Source organism: Ambystoma mexicanum, chromosome 1q (genome assembly GCF_040938575.1).
Source record: "Ambystoma mexicanum isolate Mex_15411 chromosome 1q, UKY_AmexF1_1, whole genome shotgun sequence".
In the NCBI taxonomy this organism is placed as follows: Eukaryota; Metazoa; Chordata; class Amphibia; order Caudata; family Ambystomatidae; genus Ambystoma; species Ambystoma mexicanum.
Genome location: NC_090922.1, coordinates 429,252,162 through 429,273,254, shown reverse-complemented (window position 1 = coordinate 429,273,254; position 21,093 = coordinate 429,252,162). Strand labels below are relative to the sequence as shown.

The following is a 21,093-nucleotide window of genomic DNA, read 5'->3' as shown; positions in this document are numbered from 1 at the left end:
GGAGGGTTTGCTATACCTCAACCATCCGTTATACATACCTTCCGGTCCATTACGTCTCAAGATCATAAATTGGTATCATGATTCACTCACTGCAGGCCATCGAGGAAAGCTTAGTACCACTGAATCTATCACTCGTTCTTTTTTTTGGCCAGAACTCAAGAAGGATGTTGAGGAATACATACTCAGTTGCCCTGTTTGTGCCATGACTAAATCCATAACTGGCAAACCCTTGGGTCTTCTCACCCAACCTGAGGTACCCTCTCGCCCTTTGGGATTGATTTCTACTGATTTCATCGTGGAACTTCCTGTTTCCAACTCCTGCACATGTATTATGGTTACAGTTGACACCATGACCAAACTGGCTCATTTTTCCCCATTGCCTGGTCTGCCTACCGCAACCGAGATAGCTGAGGTTTTCGCCCAGGATATTATCCGTCTTCATGGTCTCCCTGACAAGATCATCTCTGATCGTGGCAGCCAATTCATCTCGAAGTTTTGGAAGGCTCTTTGTTCTCGCCTAGGTATGGAACGTGCCCTGTCTTCTGGTTTCCACCCACAGACTAACGGTCAAACTGAGCGCCTTAACGCCACCTTAGAACAGTACCTTAGATGCTACAGCAATCGTCTTCAGGACAATTGGGTTTCTTTGCTTCCTACAGCGGAGTTTACCTATAATAACTCATCTCATACAGCCATTGGACTCTCTCCTTTCTTTTGCACCTATGGGGTGCACCCAAGATCTCTTCTTCCCTACATTCCGTCGCCCACCAATTCCCCGACGGCTGAAGAGGTTCTGCAGTCTATTTCTGATGCACACGTCACTGCCAAAAGGTGCTTGGAGAAGAGTCGCCAATACAACAAAATCCAAGCAGACAAACATCGTAGGCCTTGCCCTGATTGGAAGGAAGGGGACAAGGTTTGGCTGTCCACCAGATTCTTGCCGCGATGGGTTCACCCTTCTAAACTTTCTCCTCGCTTTTTGGGTCCTTTTCCCATTCTTTCTAAAATAAATCCTGTTACCTTTCGGCTTAAATTACCTCCTTACCTCAGCCGCATTCATCCTGTCTTCCATGCTTCTCTTCTCAAACCTTTCATTCCGGACGTCCACCAGAGAGCTGTCCCCGACCAGCCTTTTCCTCAGGTGGATTCCTCTATGGAATATGAGGTCTCCACTTCGCGTGACTCCCGCCAGTACCGTGGTAGGTTGGAATATTTGGTGTCCTGGAAGGGTTACCCTAGGTCGGAGGACTTGTGGGAACCAGCTTCCAACATTCATGCCCCTCGATTGTTGGCTCGGTTTCATGCCTGCTTCCCCTTTAAACCGGGGGTTCTGCGCTCTAGGGGGGGCATACTATCATCCGCCGTCCTGTTTGGTGTTTGTATCCGCGTTGGCGGCTACGCGCTGGAAGGGCGAGCGGAGGTTCCGCTACGTGATTTCTCCTCAGCGCACCCTACGGTCTAGTGGTTTCCCAACATGGCACCGCTGGGAAGTATTTCTTTTCCCCTCGCCCAGCGATCGCCGCGTTGCAACCCCCTTCACTGCGCTAGTTCGCATCTTTGGGTTTACACGCTAGTTTTCCAGCCTCGACCGCCACGGTCACCTCCTTGTTTCTTCGGTCTGCCTTCCTCGGACCACCTATCCTTTTCTCTCCCCTCCTACCTCTGCCTTGCCTCTCCTTCCCGCTTTCTCCTTACCTCTCGGCTTGTTTTCTCCTGCGGCGCGCGGCCCCTCCACGCCCGCCTTCTCTGCCTTACCTTCGGCTGCGCTGTCTTCCAGCCGCCTCGGTATCTGTTGCTCCGGAGTCGTTTTTTCCGCTGGTTCTCTTTCCGGTGGCTCTCCCTCTGTCCGGTTCCTTCTCTTCTTTGGATATCCGGCTTCGCCTGCTCCCATCAGCTACCTACCTCAAGAACACCACTTCAGCTGCTTGATCCGGACCTTCTCAAGCTGCTTCACTCATCGGAGGGTTTTTTCTGCCTGAACAGGCTTTTTCCCTTCGCTACTGTCTGATCGCGGGAAGGAGGCTCCAGGTTTGCTACACTTTAGCGCTCACTGTGGCTTCCTCTCGAGACAGATACGTTCTACACAAAAAGGAGAAGGACTATCTCTCTCACAGGCAACTGCAAACAGAGGACTTGGAATCAGGTGAGGAGAGTGGGGAGGAACAGGAGTTGGCGGAATCATCCAGACGGGACAAGATCGTCTGCACTAATCTTTGCCATGCTGAATTTCTCTCAGCATTACTTTTCACCTTAATGGTAGCTCTATACCTATTCTTAAATCTCCTCACGATCATATAATATGGCTCTATTGTGCTATTTATTTTCTTAACATAGCGGAGTTCCGCTCTAAGATTTCTCTTGGCATCTCTGATTATCTTATCAAAAGGGGGCTTATTGCCATCAGTTCTCACCATTGAGCCCATAGGTACTGCTGCATGCTTACCAGAAAATGTATGGATCCAATTCTCTATTGAATTAATAGACATAGAATTGAAATCAGGTAGATTTAAAAATCTATCTGTGGATAAAGCGTCCATTGCCTGATTCACGTTCTTATCAGACCAGCTAATTCTTACACCTGCTTTATCCACATTTACATTGCCCACAGAGCCACCAACAGGGATATTCAAGGTACACAACAGGACAGAATGGTCACTCCAATGATTAGGGTTAACCTCCATATCTTCAACATACAACTGCATTTTAGGGCATACAAATATGTAATCTAAAGTGCTACAAGAGACACCATTTGTCCATTTGTGCATACCAGGTTTATCACTCGATGTTCTACCATTGATCATTCTAATTCCCAATAATCAAACAGTTGTAACCATCCCCATCCCTCCAACTCATTTTTGGTGTGCTGCATTATACATTTCTCTTTAAGGGATCCCCCCCACCCCTGTCATGTGGCAGTTAAAATCGCCCACCACCATTACTGCTGAATGTTCAGACTGTATTGACCAGGAAGCCAATCGCTCGTGTAATGCCTCTTGTATTTGTTCCCTTATGACAGCTCCAGGGGGATTACATAGACTCACAAGCAAACATCTTTCGAGGCTACCCTCACGTTCATATTCTACTTCAACTGCCATCAGATTAGTGTCTTGCTTAGAGTTGATCCGCATAGAGACGATTGTATTCACCACCCCAAGGAGAAGACCCCCATATGGTCTACCTCTTTCTCCCCTCTTTGCATAGGATTGGTGAATGACATAACCATCTAGTATCAAAGGCCCCATTGCCAAAGTTTCTTATAGGCAGATACAACTATATTTAGCAATAAGTTTGACTGATCCCTCAGCTGACAGTAGATGAGCGAAGCCTCTACAGTTCCATATAAGGATAGTGAGTTCTCATTGTTTTACCAAAACCTCAGGAAGTGAATCCACCAACCATTTTAGGATTTGCTGCACATCCACGATCTCCACCTTCTTCCCTTTGGGTAAGCTAGGGTATTCTATTTCCTTTAGCGGTGTTGCTGTTTCTATACATATACAACTCAGATCTTCTTCATTCAAGTCAACATCAATCTCAACATCCACTGCCTTCAGTTCAATTTTGAACTTTCTAATCATTTGCGCTGTTGACAAGAACTTACAGTATAAGGCATAGACATTAGGATTTGGTCCTTTTAGTGGCTCCACAAATTGAAATTCATCTGATTTAAGTGCTCGCAATTGTGGAACCGAGTACAATCTGATCAAAAATTCAGACCGAGACAACCATTTATGGTCGCCACTTTGATTCAGGTTCTTAATCAGACAGATACGGTTTTCTGGCAGTACACACTGATCTTCACCTGATGTTATTGATACTGTGACTGCTTTGATCCGCCCAGTAGGTGAGCTTTGAGATTTATCTGGACTTGTCATAGTCCTTTCTTATTCCACCAGGAAATCTGCCTCTAACATCTCCACATCCTCCACCAACTTTTTCGCCTTTTCTTGCTCCCGCAACAGCCAGCTAGACAGGTGACCTTCTCGGTTGGGATTTTTCTTCTTAGCTCTAGCAGCTCTTGCCTTGGCTTTTTTAGTGCGTAGGCCGGGGATCCCCAACTCTAACAATGGGGAGGCCATAATACTTGGTCTCTTACTCATTTGTGCCCTCCTTGCCGTTCTGCGCTACTTTCCGTGAGATATATGTTTCCGGGCTCTGCTCCAAGTTTAGATTTGTCTCTACAACTTGCTGATCTTCCATCTCGTTGGCAATATGAATGGCTTCAGATAGATTATCTTCTGCCTCCTCAGATTATTTCTCTCTATGGTCATTAGCCATGTCAAGAGCATTGGAATTAGCCAGTATGCGCCCAGACATTTGCAATAAGATCTTAAGGGCAAATGTCAAAGATGCAACTGACAACTGTAACTCAGCTATCTCAGTTGCCCCTGGATATGGACAACCCAGGCTGTCCACCTCCATGTCAGGAACATCCTCCATTGATGCCATAGCTAAATTAGGAGACGCTGATAATCTGCCCGAACCCCCAGCCAAGTTGGATAGTCCATGGGGAGTGGTAGCGTGCCTATCGTCCTGCGTCTCTGCTGCTTCCCGCAGTCGTAGGTATTTGCCTCTGGATGTTCAAACAGAGTTCCAGCAATTAATTATTGTCAATGTCCTCAACGTTCGTCGAGCTCAGTGAGCCACTCCCGCTAGGGCCTGGGATTATAGTTTTCTCAATTATTGTCGAGTTGGTTTCTGGTAGTGGGTTCAGAGTAAAGAACTCCATGATCACACCTTGATCAGCTGGAATTTACTTTTCCCACCGCCAGCTCCTCATGCTCAATGTTTTTTTATATTAGTTTGCTCCTTCATTCTTCGTAGGTTATATTTTGTCTGGGTTGGCCTTTTCACCTGAGGCATTTCTCCACCAGCTATAAACACCAGGATTGGATTGGGGACTGATTTATAGATCAGTACCCCAGCCTTCTGCCTGCTCTTTTATTATTAACTCAATATCTGTTAATAATATGCAGCAAGCTTCTGCTCCGTTCTCTACTCACCACAAGCGTTGGAGCCCTTCTCACCCGCTCACCCCAGTACCAAAACAGCCACAGAGCTGCCCCTGCCCTTCACTCCTCCGGTCTTCACCTAAATAGGAGTTAAGATGCGCAGCTGCGGCTGTACTATTGGCTACTGGGGGAACTACCTGGCGCTAACGGGAACCACGCGTTGCAATAATGTGGGAGGGGGCGCCGTGTGCTCTATATAATAATTGAAAGAGCAACTGCGGCTCAGATCACCGATGTGGAACAGGGAAACCCCGCCGTGGGCTGGTGGCGGGCACTGCACAATATTAGGGCGCGCGTGTTGTGATAATGCTGGGGAAAGCTGTGGGGTCTATGAGCCTGCTGGACGCACATGAGATCCTATCAATGGCAGCCACGCCCTCTCCCGCTCATCCGCTCACTCAGCAGTCCGCTCACCCAAAGATGCCGGCAGCCACACGGGCGTGGCTATCAAATTGTGACAAAGTGATTTAACCCTTAGCACTCAGCCAGCAATGGGCAGAACAGCACGCTCCTCCCTATCTGTAGCCTGACCGCACCGACCTCCACGGCTCACGTCAAGCGGGGCAGGCAGGGCAGGGTCCACCTTCGTACCACAGCGTACCAACCCGGCACTCTGATTCGCTTGCTCGCCTCGAGTCTCTCACCGCCGTCGAGTAGTCAATTCAGAGGCAATGACCTCTGGTCGCATGAGACAACCTAGCACAACGTGTTAAGCCGCACTTCACTCTCACTCTCCAACATGTAGCCTGTTAGAGGCCGCTTCCGACACAGACGTCCTTCCAGCAATGGCCCATTAGAATGCAGCCAACCACAAAGTGTTTCAAAGCACTTCAAGTAGGGAGGGACATGGGAGAATACAGTTACATTCTTACAAGTCCTTGAAAACAATTAAGAATGAGAAAAATAACTATCCTAATCAGCCTGACGACATTTCAGATAGTGCAAGGATAAGTAAGGGAGAAGACGGAGAGGGGAAAGGAGACAAACTAGCAGTAACATTACTATGCCTGACGGCAATTAATGCAGTGCATGAGTATAAAGAAGGAGGGGGGAGGGGTAGAGTTGACAGGGAAGGAGAGGTACAAACAAGCAGCTTAACAAAAGGTCAGACGACAATTCAGAATAGTGCAAGGAGGGGAGGGGAGGGGAAGACAATGAGGGAAAAAGAGGGGGACAGACAAGCTGCTTTCAAAGTCAAGAGACAATGATAGCAGTAAGTGCTAAAGAAAAAAAGGAAGTGGGAAAAGGCACAGGACTGGGAATAGAGACAATGAGGCAGAAGGGGGGCCCAGAGAACAGTCACAGAGGGACGTGGGGGAGGGAAGGGGTGAAGACAGAAGGGGGACAACAGGGTAGATAACAGTGAAGGGCAGGACAGGGTGGGCAGGTGGCTGCAAGACAGGTGTCTACGATTACTATGCCTGATGGCAATTGGGGTAGTACCAGACTTTAGGGGCACACAGACAGATTCGGGGGTAGGTGGAGGGTGAGGGGGCACAGGACACAAAAAGGGGCAAGGGGGCGGAGCACACAAACACACTAGCGGGGGCAGATGGGCGTACTGTGGTGGATAGGGGTAGACAGGGCCTTAGGAGTGAGCCTTGTGAGGAGGGCCGGGCAAGACTGCCTGAGATGATTCTGTATTCTCACAGACCCAGATACCAAAAGCAGTGAAAAGATGGTTTAGCGGAAACAAGCAGGGCAGTAGCTTCACCTTCAAGCAGCAACTCTTACCATGATCCATTCTACAATTAGATAAATGTTTTGAAACATTTTAAATAAGCGACCTGTAGATTTTTTTAAGGTGTTACCGAATATGGGGATTACTGAGAGGTTATTATATGATAGACCTAAATCCCAGTTTAACTCTAAGATGGAATTTCATATTATCCAACAAATATTACCTTGTAAATTCTCCCAAATTGCAATGGTCATTTTTAGGGTATTAAATTAATATAGCAAAAAATCCTAATATTTTCCTGTTTGACAGTAAGATCTTTTGAAGATTCTGTTGGGAACCTGAGACCGGAGATTTGAAATGTCCCTGGAACGAAAATAATAACTGAATGGAAGAACTGCTCAGAATATGTTTTATAGTTTCTCCGAATAAAAGTGATATTGTATTATGAATTTTGTGCTGGCTAAAATTAGATCTGCTTGGTTCTTCCTGCCACGAAGAACGGTATCTGTTTAAAAAAAAAAGGTTAATGTGCAAACAGTTTTGGGAAATGTATAAGATAATGTTTGAAAAGTAAATGCTGTTTAAATTGTATGCATGGTATGGAAGGGGCCTGTATGAAACTATTCATTTTATGCTGTGTGAATCTCCTGTTCCCAAGGCACAGTCTCACTTTACCATATAGTCAGAATGCCCTTAATGATCATCTGTTGATAAACTGTGTTTTTTCTTATGTAGAACTTGTTTTGTCATTTTTATATATGCTATTTTATTCTGAACATGTTTTATGGACTGTTTGTCCATAAAAATCAAATTAAGATTCTGACCCCAGAATTACTGCTTTTTCTGTGTTTCTGTTAACTGTGTGAGCCAGATTTCAATCCATATAATCAAAAACTCCTAATCGGCTGCAATCCTTTGAGCCACTAAAGCCGCTTAACACTGCACATTCTGCTTCTTTTACTCCCTAGGCGTATTTGTACCATTTTAGCCGAGTCCTGCATCATGAATATGCTTCCAAAGGAATCTTTGTTCAAACTTTAACTCCAGGTTGTGTTGTGACCAAAATGATATCATTCAGCCGCAAACTGTGCAACTCCCCCTGGCTGGTGCCCTCTGCTTCTGTGTATGCCCGCCATGCTGTGTCTACCCTCGGGTTTTCCACAAATACTACAGGATACTGGTCCCATCAAAATCATACATACTTCATTTCCCACTTTCAAACTATAAAATACATTCGATTCACAACTCGTGTCTCTAATATCCCCAATATAGATCTGGCATATGAACCATTAGACTCTTATCCTTTATGTTCCAATGCAGTTCAACATCTAGTCATTGCCTTTCTGCTTTTTTACTAATATTCACCATTCTATGTTCTGCTCAGTAATATGAGGTAGTCTTAAAGGTATGCTTAAAGTTATGCCCCCCCCCAATGGCGATCTACGTCAAAGACATACATACTAATAGGTAATTTGCCTATTTCTTATATTGCTATGCCCAACTTGGCTTCGATCTTTAACCAAATGTTATACAGGGCAGTTAGCAGGCGCATACTATTAGTATTAGTGCAGTGTAACCAAAAGGACATTTCCCCAATGGATTCCCAATTATACACATTCATACCAATATAGCATTTAATTGTACTGGCCATTGCGTGACATTCGGTCAGTAGATGTTTTGCTATCTCCAATGTCTTCTGTCCTTTACATATGCGGCAGAGTCGTAGTTCGATAAGGATCTTATCTTTTCTCCCTGTAACACTCATTGTTGGGAGCTGTTCCATTCTAAACAGTAGGATGAATCGCCTAAGCCTTTTGGATAGACATAGATTTAACTAAGTCTGAGGCTTCTTGTAAGAGTATAATCTGTACTGCACACATTTGTAGCTCTTTAATCTATCAAGATGTGCGTAATTCTCCAACCAAGCCCATAGATCGATACGTTTCCCCAGCGCATTCTGTACTTCCTCTGAATAGCTCTCTAGTCTACAAGTCCAACCTATTTCCGCCAGGAATTTTATCATACAACTATTCAGTGTACAGAAAGATGAGTTTTGGGAGATTTCCTGGTGCACTGCTGCTAATAGTGGATTTTTTATGCCACTAATCATCTTCACGTAAAGCCCTGCCCTCTTTTTTTAAAACTATGGCTTTGAGGGAAATCAACCATAACTCCAGTCTTATCAAGGCCATAGGTATGCAGGGTGGGAGTCCCAGAATCCGTCGCCAACATTTTCCCTCGATGACCTGAAGCCATTTCAGGTCCAAGTGCAAAAGTGCTTCTAGAACGTATGTCATCATTGGGGAGAAAACTTGTATGTACAATTGGCGAGTACCCCATAGAGTAAATCCTCCCTGCTTAATTGTGAAGCTATGTATCAAGGCCGCCACCTGCGCTGCTCTGATGGTACGAGTTTGCTTGCATAAAGCATAGTCGCCACTGGGCTCAAAATCAATTCCCAAGTAGCGATATTGTGGTGCGTACAGAATTTTGACATTACTCACCAAAAGGTTAACACGCGCTGTTTTTTTGCTCGTGAACCTCATAACCTTAGTCTTTTCCAGGTTAATGGTAAGGCCGTTGTTATCTGCATATTCCCATAGAGCTGTGGCAGATCGTCGTAATCTGCTGATGGTATGGTCAAAGATTACCAGATCGTCTGCATATGCTAGGACAGGGCAGGGGGCCAGACCAATTTTGGGAGTCCAATTTTTAGCTACAGATATTGCCATTGGTATATTGTACACATATAGATTTTAAATAAGTGGTGCAGTAACACATCCCTGCTTAACCCCCTTATTCTGGTAGACCTTTTGTGTCATACGCCCTTCCTGATCTGGTTTAAGTACGACAGAGGTATTTTGATGTAATAATCTAAGATAGTACAATAACCCTGCTGGGCAGCCCATGGCTTCCAATTTCCACCATAGTCGACCTCTGGCAATTGAGTCGAATGCAGCCCTGAAATCTATGTACAATGCATACAAAGGGGGCTGCCCCCCTACACGCCGCTGATATGAAGGATATCCATCACCATGAGGTTATGGGCGGTGGAATAGCTCTGTCTAAACCCACTTTACACAAGATGTTTGTTTGGTCAACCCACGTCTGCAACTCTGCAAGTTATAATGAAGCAAATAATGTTCCTGTAGTATCCAACATTGGTAGAAGTCGATAATTGTTCGGATCTGAACGGTCTCCGTTTTTAAATACAGGTATCGGGATCGCCGTTTGCCATTTACAGGGAATTTTGCCTTCTTTTAGGATCTTCTTGAATAAAATGGCCAACAGACTGGCCCAGAACTCTGGATGGCTCTTAACTATATTGGCCAGTCCATTGGGGCCAGAGGCCCTCGAAGATTTTAATTGTTTGATCTTACTCAATATTATACTATGTGATGCTTCTATGGATGGGATCAATTGGATATTACTCTATGGGATTGGGTCCTCCTTCTCTGTAGAGGCATTCCGATTTTCAAGGAATCTTACCCATTCCGCACAACGAATTGGGTTCACTAATTGTCCTTTGACCATCCCCCTTGCCTCACTTAATATCGTCCAAATGCGCCGGGTCTTTCTTGAGCAGATCTGTCATCCGCCGTCCTGTTTGGCGTTTGTATCCGCGTTGGCGGCTACGCGCTGGAAGGGTGAGCAGAGGTTCCGCTACGTGATTTCTCCTCAGCGCACCCTACGGTCTAGTGGTTTTCTAACATGGCGCCGCTGGGAAGTATTTCTTTTCCCCTCGCTCAGCGATCGCCGCGTTGCAACCCCCTTCACTGCGCTAGTTCGCATCTTTGGGTTTACACGCTAGTTTTCCAGCCTCGACCGCCACGGTCACTTCCTTGTTTCTTCGGTCTGCCTTCCTCGGACCACCTATTCTTTTCTCTCCCCTCCTACCTCTGCCTTGCCTCTCATTCCCGCTTTCTCCTTACCTCTCGGCTTGTTTTCTCCTGCGGCGCGCGGCCCCTCCACGCCGGCCTTCTCTGCCTTACCTTCGGCTGCGCTGTCTTCCAGCCGCCTCGGTTTCTGTTGCTCCGGAGTAGTTTTTTCCGCTGGTTCTCTTTCCGGTGGCTCTCCCTCTCTCCGGTTCCTTCTCTACTTTGGATATCCGGCTTCGCCTGCTCCCATCAGCTACCTACTTGAAGAACACCACTTCAGCTGCTTGCTCCGGACCTTCTCAAGCTGCTTCACTCATCGGAGGGTTTTTTCTGCCTGAACAGGCTTTTTCCCTTTGCTACTGTCTGATCGCGGGAAGGAGGCCCCAGGTTTGCTACACTTTAGCGCTCACTGTGGCTTCCTCTCGAGACAGATACGTTCTACACAAAAATGAGGAGGATTATCTCTCTCACAGGCAACTGCAACCGGAGGACTTGGAATCAGTTGAGGAGAGTGGGGAGGAACAGGAGTTGGCGGAATCATCCGGACGGGACAGATTGCAATGACAATCAGAAGAAATGTCGGCAGAAGAGCAGATACAAGAACTATGGAAGGCCATTCAGGGAATGTCCCAAGAGCTACAAACTGTTAAGGCAGAGAACGGGGTCTTGAAACAGATGATTACTGCCCGCGAACCACTATCCCCAGAACTTCCTGTCATGACTCTTTCGGCAGGGAAGTTCGATGGAACTCCTAAAAGAGACAAAGAGTTTTTGGAGGCCTGCATAGTATATTTTACTTTCAGGCCGCCCCGGCTGTTTGCCACCGTTCAGACTAAGATTGGGTTCATGATATCGAACATGACCGGCAATGCCCTGGCATGGGTTACTCCGCTGGTTACCGGGGCTAACCCCATCTTACACGATTTTGCTGGTTTTCAGAACCTGTTGAAGCAAACCTTTGAGAGGCCCGAGTTGACTTACACCGCCTGTGAGGACCTGTTGGATATCCGACAAGGGTCATCGGATGTCCTATCGTACATTTCAGAGTTCAAGAGATTGGCTTCGGGTGCTGGGTGGTCTGAACAGGCACAATTTGCCATATTCCGGCGAGGCCTCAAGGAGGAAATTAAGGACGAACTCGCCAGAGCATCCAGACCGCCTTCTTTTCCGGATTTGCTCTCCGAAGCCTTACAAATTGAATATAGACTGCAGGAGCGACGATCAGAGCGTATGAAACAACGAACTACTGTTCATTTTGCCGATCCTGCCTCATCCTCCACCGTCTCCTCCTCTCCTTCCCATACTTCAGACGAACCCATGCAGATTGGATCTACTAGAGGACCTCTATCCGCTGCTGAAAGAAGAAGGAAGGAGAAGGGTCTATGTGCCTATTGTGGGTCGGATCAACATCTCCTCAAAGAATGTACCGAACTTCCTCAGAAACGGCAGGGAAACGGTTTCCTGCAGCTCCAGTAGGGACCTGGTTCCGAGGGACTTCCGATTCATCCACCAGTCCCTATGTTTCTTTCTCAATTTCGGCTCCTTACATCCCCGAGGATTCCAGGCTTATGGTTCTACCTGTTCTTATTGAGGTCAACGGCAGGGCAGTTGAGTGCCTTGCACTTCTGGACTGCAGGGCCGCCGGAAATTTTGTCGACATCATCTGGACCAAAAAAACGGGTCTCCGCACACTGCCTTGCAAAGAAGATCAAAAGGTTGAAGGGGTCGACGGTTCTCCTCTCTCTTCAGGACCCATTACTCACACCACCGAGGACCTATCGGTTACCATTTTTCAACATTCCGAGACAATCCGGTTCGACATAATTCGAGCTGCTCATTTTCCGGTTATTCTTGGCATCACATGGCTCAGAAAGCATAACCCTCATGTCAATTGGGCGGACAATCAGCTAAATTTTTGTTCCTCCTACTGCAAGCTTAACTGTTTTTCTGACGACGGTCTTCCTCAGATTGTTACAGGGTCTACCAAACAGCTGGCTGGGGTTCATGCTCTACCTCTGTACTGTTCCCCTTACTTGGAGGTGTTCGTCGAAAGAAAGCCAGCGACCTTACCTCCCCATAGGCCAGAAGATTGTACCATAGACCTAGAACCGAATGCTCTGGTTCCCTTCTGTAGGATGTTCTCTTTAACTCAAGCAGAAAGAAAGGTTCTAAGAGATTATCTTGATGCCAATGTTCAGAATGGGCTCATTCAACCTTCCAAGTCTCCTGCCGGGGCTTCTTTGTTCATTGTCAAGAAGAGGGACTCTACTGACTTGCGCCCTTGTATCGATTACCGAGGCCTCAACAAGGTTACCATCCGGGATCGGTATCCCATGCCATTAATACATGAGATCATCGAAGCTGTTCAAGGTGCACGTTGGTTCACCAAATTAGACCTCAGAAATGCATATCATTTGTTACGCATCGCCAAAGGAGATGAATGGAAGACCGCCTTTCGCACTCCGTTCGGCTTATTTGAGTACCGAGTCATGCCCTTCGGTTTGGTGAATGCTCCTGCTGTTTTTCAACGGTTTATGGACCGGATGTTTTCAGACTTATTGTCTGTCTCCATGATTATATACCTGGACGACATCCTGATATATTCCAGCCATCTAGAGGATCACAAAACCCATGTCCAACAAGTTCTGGAAAGGCTTAAAGACAGCCAACTCCTTGTCAAACCAGAGAAGTGTGTTTTTGCTGCTATTTCAGTGCCCTATCTAGGGTATCACCTTTCTGAAAGAGGTATCTGCATGGATCCCAGCAAGGTAGCAGCTATTCTGGACTGGCCTTCTCCGACATCGATCAAAGAGGTCCAAAGGTTTCTCGGGCTCTCTAATTTCTACCGCACATTCATCCCAAACTTCTCTGAAGCAGTCCTCCCTATAACTTGTCTACTCAAGAAAGTCAACAATCCCTTTTGCTGGACTTCCGAAGCAGAACAGAGTTTTCACGATCTCAAGAACCTCTTTTGTACTGCTCCCATTTTGCGCCATCCTGACCAGAGCAGACAGTTCATCGTCGAGACTGACGCCTCGGCCATGGCCATTGGAGCTGTTCTGCTACAAGTGTTCGAGGGACGGGAGCACCCCATTTGTTACCTCTCTAAGACTTTGACTCCCAGCCAACTCAACTACTCCGTACTGGAAAAAGAATTGCTGGCCATTAAACAAGCATGTGAGACTTGGCGACATCTACTGATGGGAGCTAGGCAGACCGTTATCATCAGAACGGACCATAAGAATCTCAAGGTTCTGCAGAATATGGAGTGTGTCAACTCCAGGCAGGCCCGTTGGGCATATTTCTTTGCCCAATATGATCTGCAAATTACTTACTTGCCTGGTACCAACAATACGCTTGCGGATGCTCTCTCTCGGAAGGGTCCCAAATGTGAGGAGAAAAGACATACCCCAGAGCCGATGTGCCGCAGGAATAGGATCCTGAATGTTGCCAATACCTTTTTGCAAGAGGTTCGAGCTGGTGTGGCTTCGGAAGGATTTGTTCCACAACCCAGAGGAGAGACACCCTACACCAAAAAGGAGGGTTTGCTATACCTCAACCATCCGTTATACATACCTTCCGGTCCATTACGTCTCAAGATCATAAATTGGTATCATGATTCACTCACTGCAGGCCATCGAGGAAAGCTTAGTACCACTGAATCTATCACTCGTTCTTTTTTTTGGCCAGAACTCAAGAAGGATGTTGAGGAATACATACTCAGTTGCCCTGTTTGTGCCATGACTAAATCCATAACTGGCAAACCCTTGGGTCTTCTCACCCAACCTGAGGTACCCTCTCGCCCTTGGGGATTGATTTCTACTGATTTCATCGTGGAACTTCCTGTTTCCAACTCCTGCACATGTATTATGGTTACAGTTGACACCATGACCAAACTGGCTCATTTTTCCCCATTGCCTGGTCTGCCTACCGCAACCGAGATAGCTGAGGTTTTCGCCCAGGATATTTTCCGTCTTCATGGTCTCCCTGACAAGATCATCTCTGATCGTGGCAGCCAATTCATCTCGAAGTTTTGGAAGGCTCTTTGTTCTCGCCTAGGTATGGAACGTGCCCTGTCTTCTGGTTTCCACCCACAGACTAACGGTCAAACTGAGCGCCTTAATGCCACCTTAGAACAGTACCTTAGATGCTACAGCAATCGTCTTCAGGACAATTGGGTTTCTTTGCTTCCTACGGCGGAGTTTACCTATAATAACTCATCTCATACAGCCATTGGACTCTCTCCTTTCTTTTGCACCTATGGGGCGCACCCAAGATCTCTTCTTCCCTACATTCCGTCGCCCACCAATTCCCCGACGGCTGAAGAGGTTCTGCAGTCTATTTCTGATGCACACGTCACTGCCAGAAGGTGCTTGGAGAAGAGTCGCCAATACAACAAAATCCAAGCAGACAAACATCGTAGGCCTTGCCCTGATTGGAAGGAAGGGGACAAGGTTTGGCTGTCCACCAGATTCTTGCCGCGATGGGTTCACCCTTCTAAACTTTCTCCTCGCTTTTTGGGTCCTTTTCCCATTCTTTCCAAAATAAATCCTGTTACCTTTCGGCTTAAATTACCTTCTTACCTCAGCCGCATTCATCCTGTCTTCCATGCTTCTCTTCTCAAACCTTTCATTCCGGACGTCCACCAGAGAGCTGTCCCCGACCAGCCTTTTCCTCAGGTGGATTCCTCTATGGAATATGAGGTCTCCACTTCGCGTGACTCCCGCCACTACCGTGGTAGGTTGGAATATTTGGTGTCCTGGAAGGGTTACCCTAGGTCGGAGGACTTGTTGGAACCAGCTTCCAACATTCATGCCCCTTGATTGTTGGCTCGGTTTCATGCCCGCTTCCCCTTTAAACCGGGGGTTATGCGCTCTAGGGGGGGCATACTATCATCCGCCGTCCTGTTTGGTGTTTGTATCAGCGTTGGCGGCTACGTGCTGGAAGGGCGAGCGGAGGTTCCGCTACGTGATTTCTCCTCAGCGCACCCTACAGTCTAGTGGTTTCCCAACATGGCACCGCTGGGAAGTATTTCTTTTCCCCTCGCCCAGCGATCGCCGCGTTGCAACCCCCTTCACTGCGCTAGTTCGCATCTTTGGGTTTACACGCTAGTTTTCCAGCCTCGACCGCCACGGTCACCTCCTTGTTTCTTCGGTCTGCCTTCCTCGGACCACCTATCCTTTTCTCTCCCCTCCTACCTCTGCCTTGCCTCTCCTTCCCGCTTTCTCCTTACCTCTCGGCTTGTTTTCTCCTGCGGCGCGCGGCCCCTCCGCGCCCGCCTTCTCTGCCTTACCTTCGGCTGCGCTGTCTTCCAGCCGCCTCGGTTTCTGTTGCTCCGGAGTCGTTTTTTCCGCTGGTTCTCTTTCCGGTGGCTCTCCCTCTGTCCGGTTCCTTCTCTTCTTTGGATATCCGGCTTCGCCTGCTCCCATCAGCTACCTACCTCAAGAACACCACTTCAGCTGCTTGATCCGGACCTTCTCAAGCTGCTTCACTCATTGGAGGGTTTTTTCTGCCTGAACAGGCTTTTTCCCTTCGCTACTGTCTGATCGCGGGAAGGAGGCCCCAGGTTTGCCACACTTTAGCGCTCACTGTGGCTTCCTCTCGAGACAGATACGTTCTACACAAAAAGGAGAAGGACTATCTCTCTCACAGGCAACTGCAAACAGAGGACTTGGAATCAGGTGAGGAGAGTGGGGAGGAACAGGAGTTGGCGGAATCATCCAGACGGGACAAGATCGTCTGCACTAATCTTTGCCATGCTGAATTTCTCTCAGCATTACTTTTCACCTTAATGGTAGCTCTATACCTATTCTTAAATCTCCTCACGATCATATAATATGGCTCTATTGTGCTATTTATTTTCTTAACATAGCGGAGTTCCGCTCTAAGATTTCTCTTGGCATCTCTGATTATCTTATCAAAAGGGGGCTTATTGCCATCAGTTCTCACCATTGAGCCCATAGGTACTGCTGCATGCTTACCAGAAAATGTATGGATCCAATTCTCTATTGAATTAATAGACATAGAATTGAAATCAGGTAGATTTAAAAATCTATCTGTGGATAAAGCGTCCATTGCCTGATTCACGTTCTTATCAGACCAGCTAATTCTTACACCTGCTTTATCCACATTTACATTGCCCACAGAGCCACCAACAGGGATATTCAAGGTACGCAACAGGACAGAATGGTCACTCCAATGATTAGGGTTAACCTCCATATCTTCAACATACAACTGCATTTTAGGGCATACAAATATGTAATCTAAAGTGCTACAACAGGGATATTGACATGGACAAGAGACACCATTTGTCCATGTGTGCATACCAGGCTAATCACTCGATGTTCTACCATTGATCATTCTAATTCCCAATAATCAAACAGTTGTAACCATCCCCATCCCTCCAACTCATTTTGGTGTGCTGCATTATACATTTCTCTTTAAGGGATCCCCCCCACCCCTGTCATGTGGCAGTTAAAATCGCCCACCACCATTACTGCTGAATGTTCAGACTGTATTGACCAGGAAGCCAATCGCTCGTGTAATGCCTCTTGTATTTGTTCCCTTATGACAGCTCCAGGGGGATTACATAGACTCACAAGCAAACATCTTTCGAGGCTACCCTCACGTTCATATTCTACTTCAACTGCCATCAGATTAGTGTCTTGCTTAGAGTTGATCCGCATAGAGACGATTGTATTTACCACCCCAAGGAGAAGACCCCCATATGGTCTACCTCTTTCTCCCCTCTTTGCATAGGATTGGTGAATGACATAACCATCTAGTATCAAAGGCCCCATTGCCAAAGTTTCTTATAGGCAGATACAACTATATTTAGCAATAAGTTTGACTGATCCCTCAGCTGACAGTAGATGAGCGAAGCCTCTACAGTTCCATATAAGGATAGTGAGTTCTCATTGTTTTACCAAAACCTCAGGAAGTGAATCCACCAACCATTTTAGGATTTGCTGCACATCCACAATCTCCACCTTCTTCCCTTTGGGTAAGCTAGGGTATTCTATTTCCTTTAGCGGTGTTGCTGTTTCTATACATATACAACTCAGATCTTCTTCATTCAAGTCAACATCAATCTCAACATCCACTGCCTTCAGTTCAATTTTGAACTTTCTAATCATTTGCGCTGTTGACAAGAACTTACAGTATAAGGCAGAGACATTAGGATTTGGTCCTTTCCACAAATTGAAATTCATCTGATTTAAGTGCTCGCAATTGTGGAACCGAGTACAATCTGATCAAAAATTCAGACCGAGACAACCATTTATGGTCGCCACTTTGATTCAGGTTCTTAATCAGACAGATACGGTTTTCTGGCAGTACACACTGATCTTCACCTGATGTTATTGATACTATGACTGCTTTGATCCGCCCAGTAGGTGAGCTTTGAGATTTATCTGGACTTGTCATAGTCCTTTCTTATTCCACCAGGAAATCTGCCTCTAACATCTCCACATCCTCCACCAACTTTTTCGCCTTTTCTTGCTCCCGCAACAGCCAGCTAGACAGGTGACCTTCTCGGTTGGGATTTTTCTTCTTAGCTCTAGCAGCTCTTTCCTTGGCTTTTTTAGTGCGTAGGCCGGGGATCCCCAACTCTAACAATGGGGAGGCCATAATACTTGGTCTCTTACTCATTTGTGCCCTCCTTGCCGTTCTGCGCTACTTTCCGTGAGATATATGTTTCCGGGCTCTGCTCCAAGTTTAGATTTGTCTCTACAACTTGCTGATCTTCCATCTCGTTGGCAATATGAATGGCTTCAGATAGATTATCTTCTGCCTCCTCAGATTATTTCTCCCTATGGTCATTAGCCATGTCAAGAGCATTGGAATTAGCCAGTATGCGCCCAGACATTTGCAATAAGATCTTAAGGGCAAATTTCAAAGATGCAACTGACAACTGTAACTCAGCTATCTCAGTTGCCCCTGGATATGGACAACCCAGGCTGTCCACCTCCATGTCAGGAACATCCTCCATTGATGCCATAGCTAAATTAGGAGACGCTGATAATCTGCCCGAACCCCCAGCCAAGTTGGATAGTCCATGGGGAGTGGTAGCGTGCCTATCGTCCTGCGTCTCTGCTGATTCCCGCAGTCGTAGGTATTTGCCTCTGGATGTTCAAACAGAGTTCCAGCAATTAATTATTGTCAATGTCCTCAACGTTCGTCGAGCTCAGTGAGCCACTCCCGCTAGGGCCTGGGATTATAGTTTTCTCAATTATTGTCGAGTTGGTTTCTGGTAGTGGGTTCAGAGTAAAGAACTCCATGATCACACCTTGATCAGCTGGAATTTACTTTTCCCACCGCCAGCTCCTCATGCTCAATGTTTTTTTATATTAGTTTGCTCCTTCATTCTTCGTAGGTTATATTTTGTCTGGGTTGGCCTTTTCACCTGAGGCATTTCTCCACCAGCTATAAACACCAGGATTGGATTGGGGACTGATTTATAGATCAGTACCCCAGCCTTCTGCCTGCTCTTTTATTATTAACTCAATATCTGTTAATAATATGCAGCAAGCTTCTGCTCCGTTCTCTACTCACCACAAGCGTTGGAGCCCTTCTCACCCGCTCACCCCAGTACCAAAACAGCCACAGAGCTGCCCCTGCCCTTCACTCCTCCGGTCTTCACCTAAATAGGAGTTAAGATGCGCAGCTGCGGCTGTATTATTGGCTACTGGGGGAACTACCTGGCGCTAACGGGAACCACGCGTTGCAATAATGTGGGAGGGGGGCGCCGTGTGCTCTATATAATAATTGAAAGAGCAACTGCGGCTCAGATCACCGATGTGGAACAGGGAAACCCCGCCGTGGGCTGGTGGCGGGCACTGCACAATATTAGGGCGCGCGTGTTGTGATAATGCTGGGGGAAGCTTGGGGTCTATGAGCCTGCTGGACGCACATGAGATCCTATCAATGGCAGCCACGTCCTCTCCCGCTCATCCGCTCACTCAGCAGTCCGCTCACCCAAAGATGCCGGCAGCCACACGGGCGTGGCTATCAAATTGTGACAAAGTGATTTAACCCTTAGCACTCAGCCAGCAATGGGCAGAACAGCACGCTCCTCCCTATCTGTAGCCTGACCGCACCGACCTCCACGGCTCACGTCAAGCGGGGCAGGCAGGGCAGGTTCCACCTTCGTACCACAGCGTACCAACCCGGCACTCTGATTCGCTTGCTCGCCTCGAGTCTCTCACCGCCGTCGAGTAGTCAATTCAGAGGCAATGACCTCTGGTCGCATGAGACAACCTAGCACAACGTGTTAAGCCGCACTTCACTCTCACTCTCCAACATGTAGCCTGTTAGAGGCCGCTTCCGACACAGACGTCCTTCCAGCAATGGCCCATTAGAATGCAGCCAACCACAAAGTGTTTCAAAGCACTTCAAGTAGGGAGGGACATGGGAGAATACAGTTACATTCTTACAAGTCCTTGAAAACAATTAAGAATGAGAAAAATAACTATCCTAATCAGCCTGACGACATTTCAGATAGTGCAAGGATAAGTAAGGGAGAAGACGGAGAGGGGAAAGGAGACAAACTAGCAGTAACATTACTATGCCTGACGGCAATTAATGCAGTGCATGAGTATAAAGAAGGAGGGGGGAGGGGTAGAGTTGACAGGGAAGGAGAGGTACAAACAAGCAGCTTAACAAAAGGTCAGACGACAATTCAGAATAGTGCAAGGAGGGGAGGGGAGGGGAAGACAATGAGGGAAAAAGAGGGGGACAGACAAGCTGCTTTCAAAGTCAAGAGACAATGATAGCAGTAAGTGCTAAAGAAAAAAAGGAAGTGGGAAAAGGCACAGGACTGGGAATAGAGACAATGGGGCAGAAGGGGGGCCCAGAGAACAGTCACAGAGGGACGTGGGGGAGGGAAGGGGTGAAGACAGAAGGGGGACAACAGGGTCGATAACAGTGAAGGGCAGGACAGGGTGGGCAGGTGGCTGCAAGACAGGTGTCTACGATTATTATGCCTGATGGCAATTGGGGTAGTACCAGACTTTAGGGGCACACAGACAGATTCGGGGGTAGGTGGAGGGTGAGGGGGCACAGGACACAAAAAGGGGCAAGGGGGCGGAGCACACAGACACACTAGCGGGGGCAGATGGGCGTACTGTGGTGAATAGGGGTAGACAGGGCCTTAGGAGTGGGCCTTGTGAGGAGGGCAGGGCAAGACTGCCTGAGATGATTCTGTATTCTCACAGACCCAGATACCAAAAGCAGGGAAAAGATGGTTTAGCGGAAACAAGCAGGGCAGTAGCTTCACCTTCAAGCAGCAACTCTTACCATGATCCATTCTACAATTAGATAAATGTTTTGAAACATTTTAAATAAGCGACCTGTAGATTTTTTTTATGTGTTACCGAATATGGGGATTACTGAGAGGTTATTATATGATAGACCCAAATCCCAGTTTAATTCTAAGATGGAATTTCATATTATCCAACAAATATTACCTTGTGAATTCTCCCAAATTGCAATGGTCATTTTTAGGGTATTAAATTAATATAGC

General features: G+C 47.0%; 1 protein-coding gene across 1 annotated transcript in view; it reads left to right on the top strand.

The window, feature by feature from the left end:
* HSDL1 (hydroxysteroid dehydrogenase like 1) overlaps positions 1-21,093 on the top strand; it is a 490,367-nt gene that overhangs the window by 261,109 nt on the left and 208,165 nt on the right. The window lies entirely within an intron of this gene.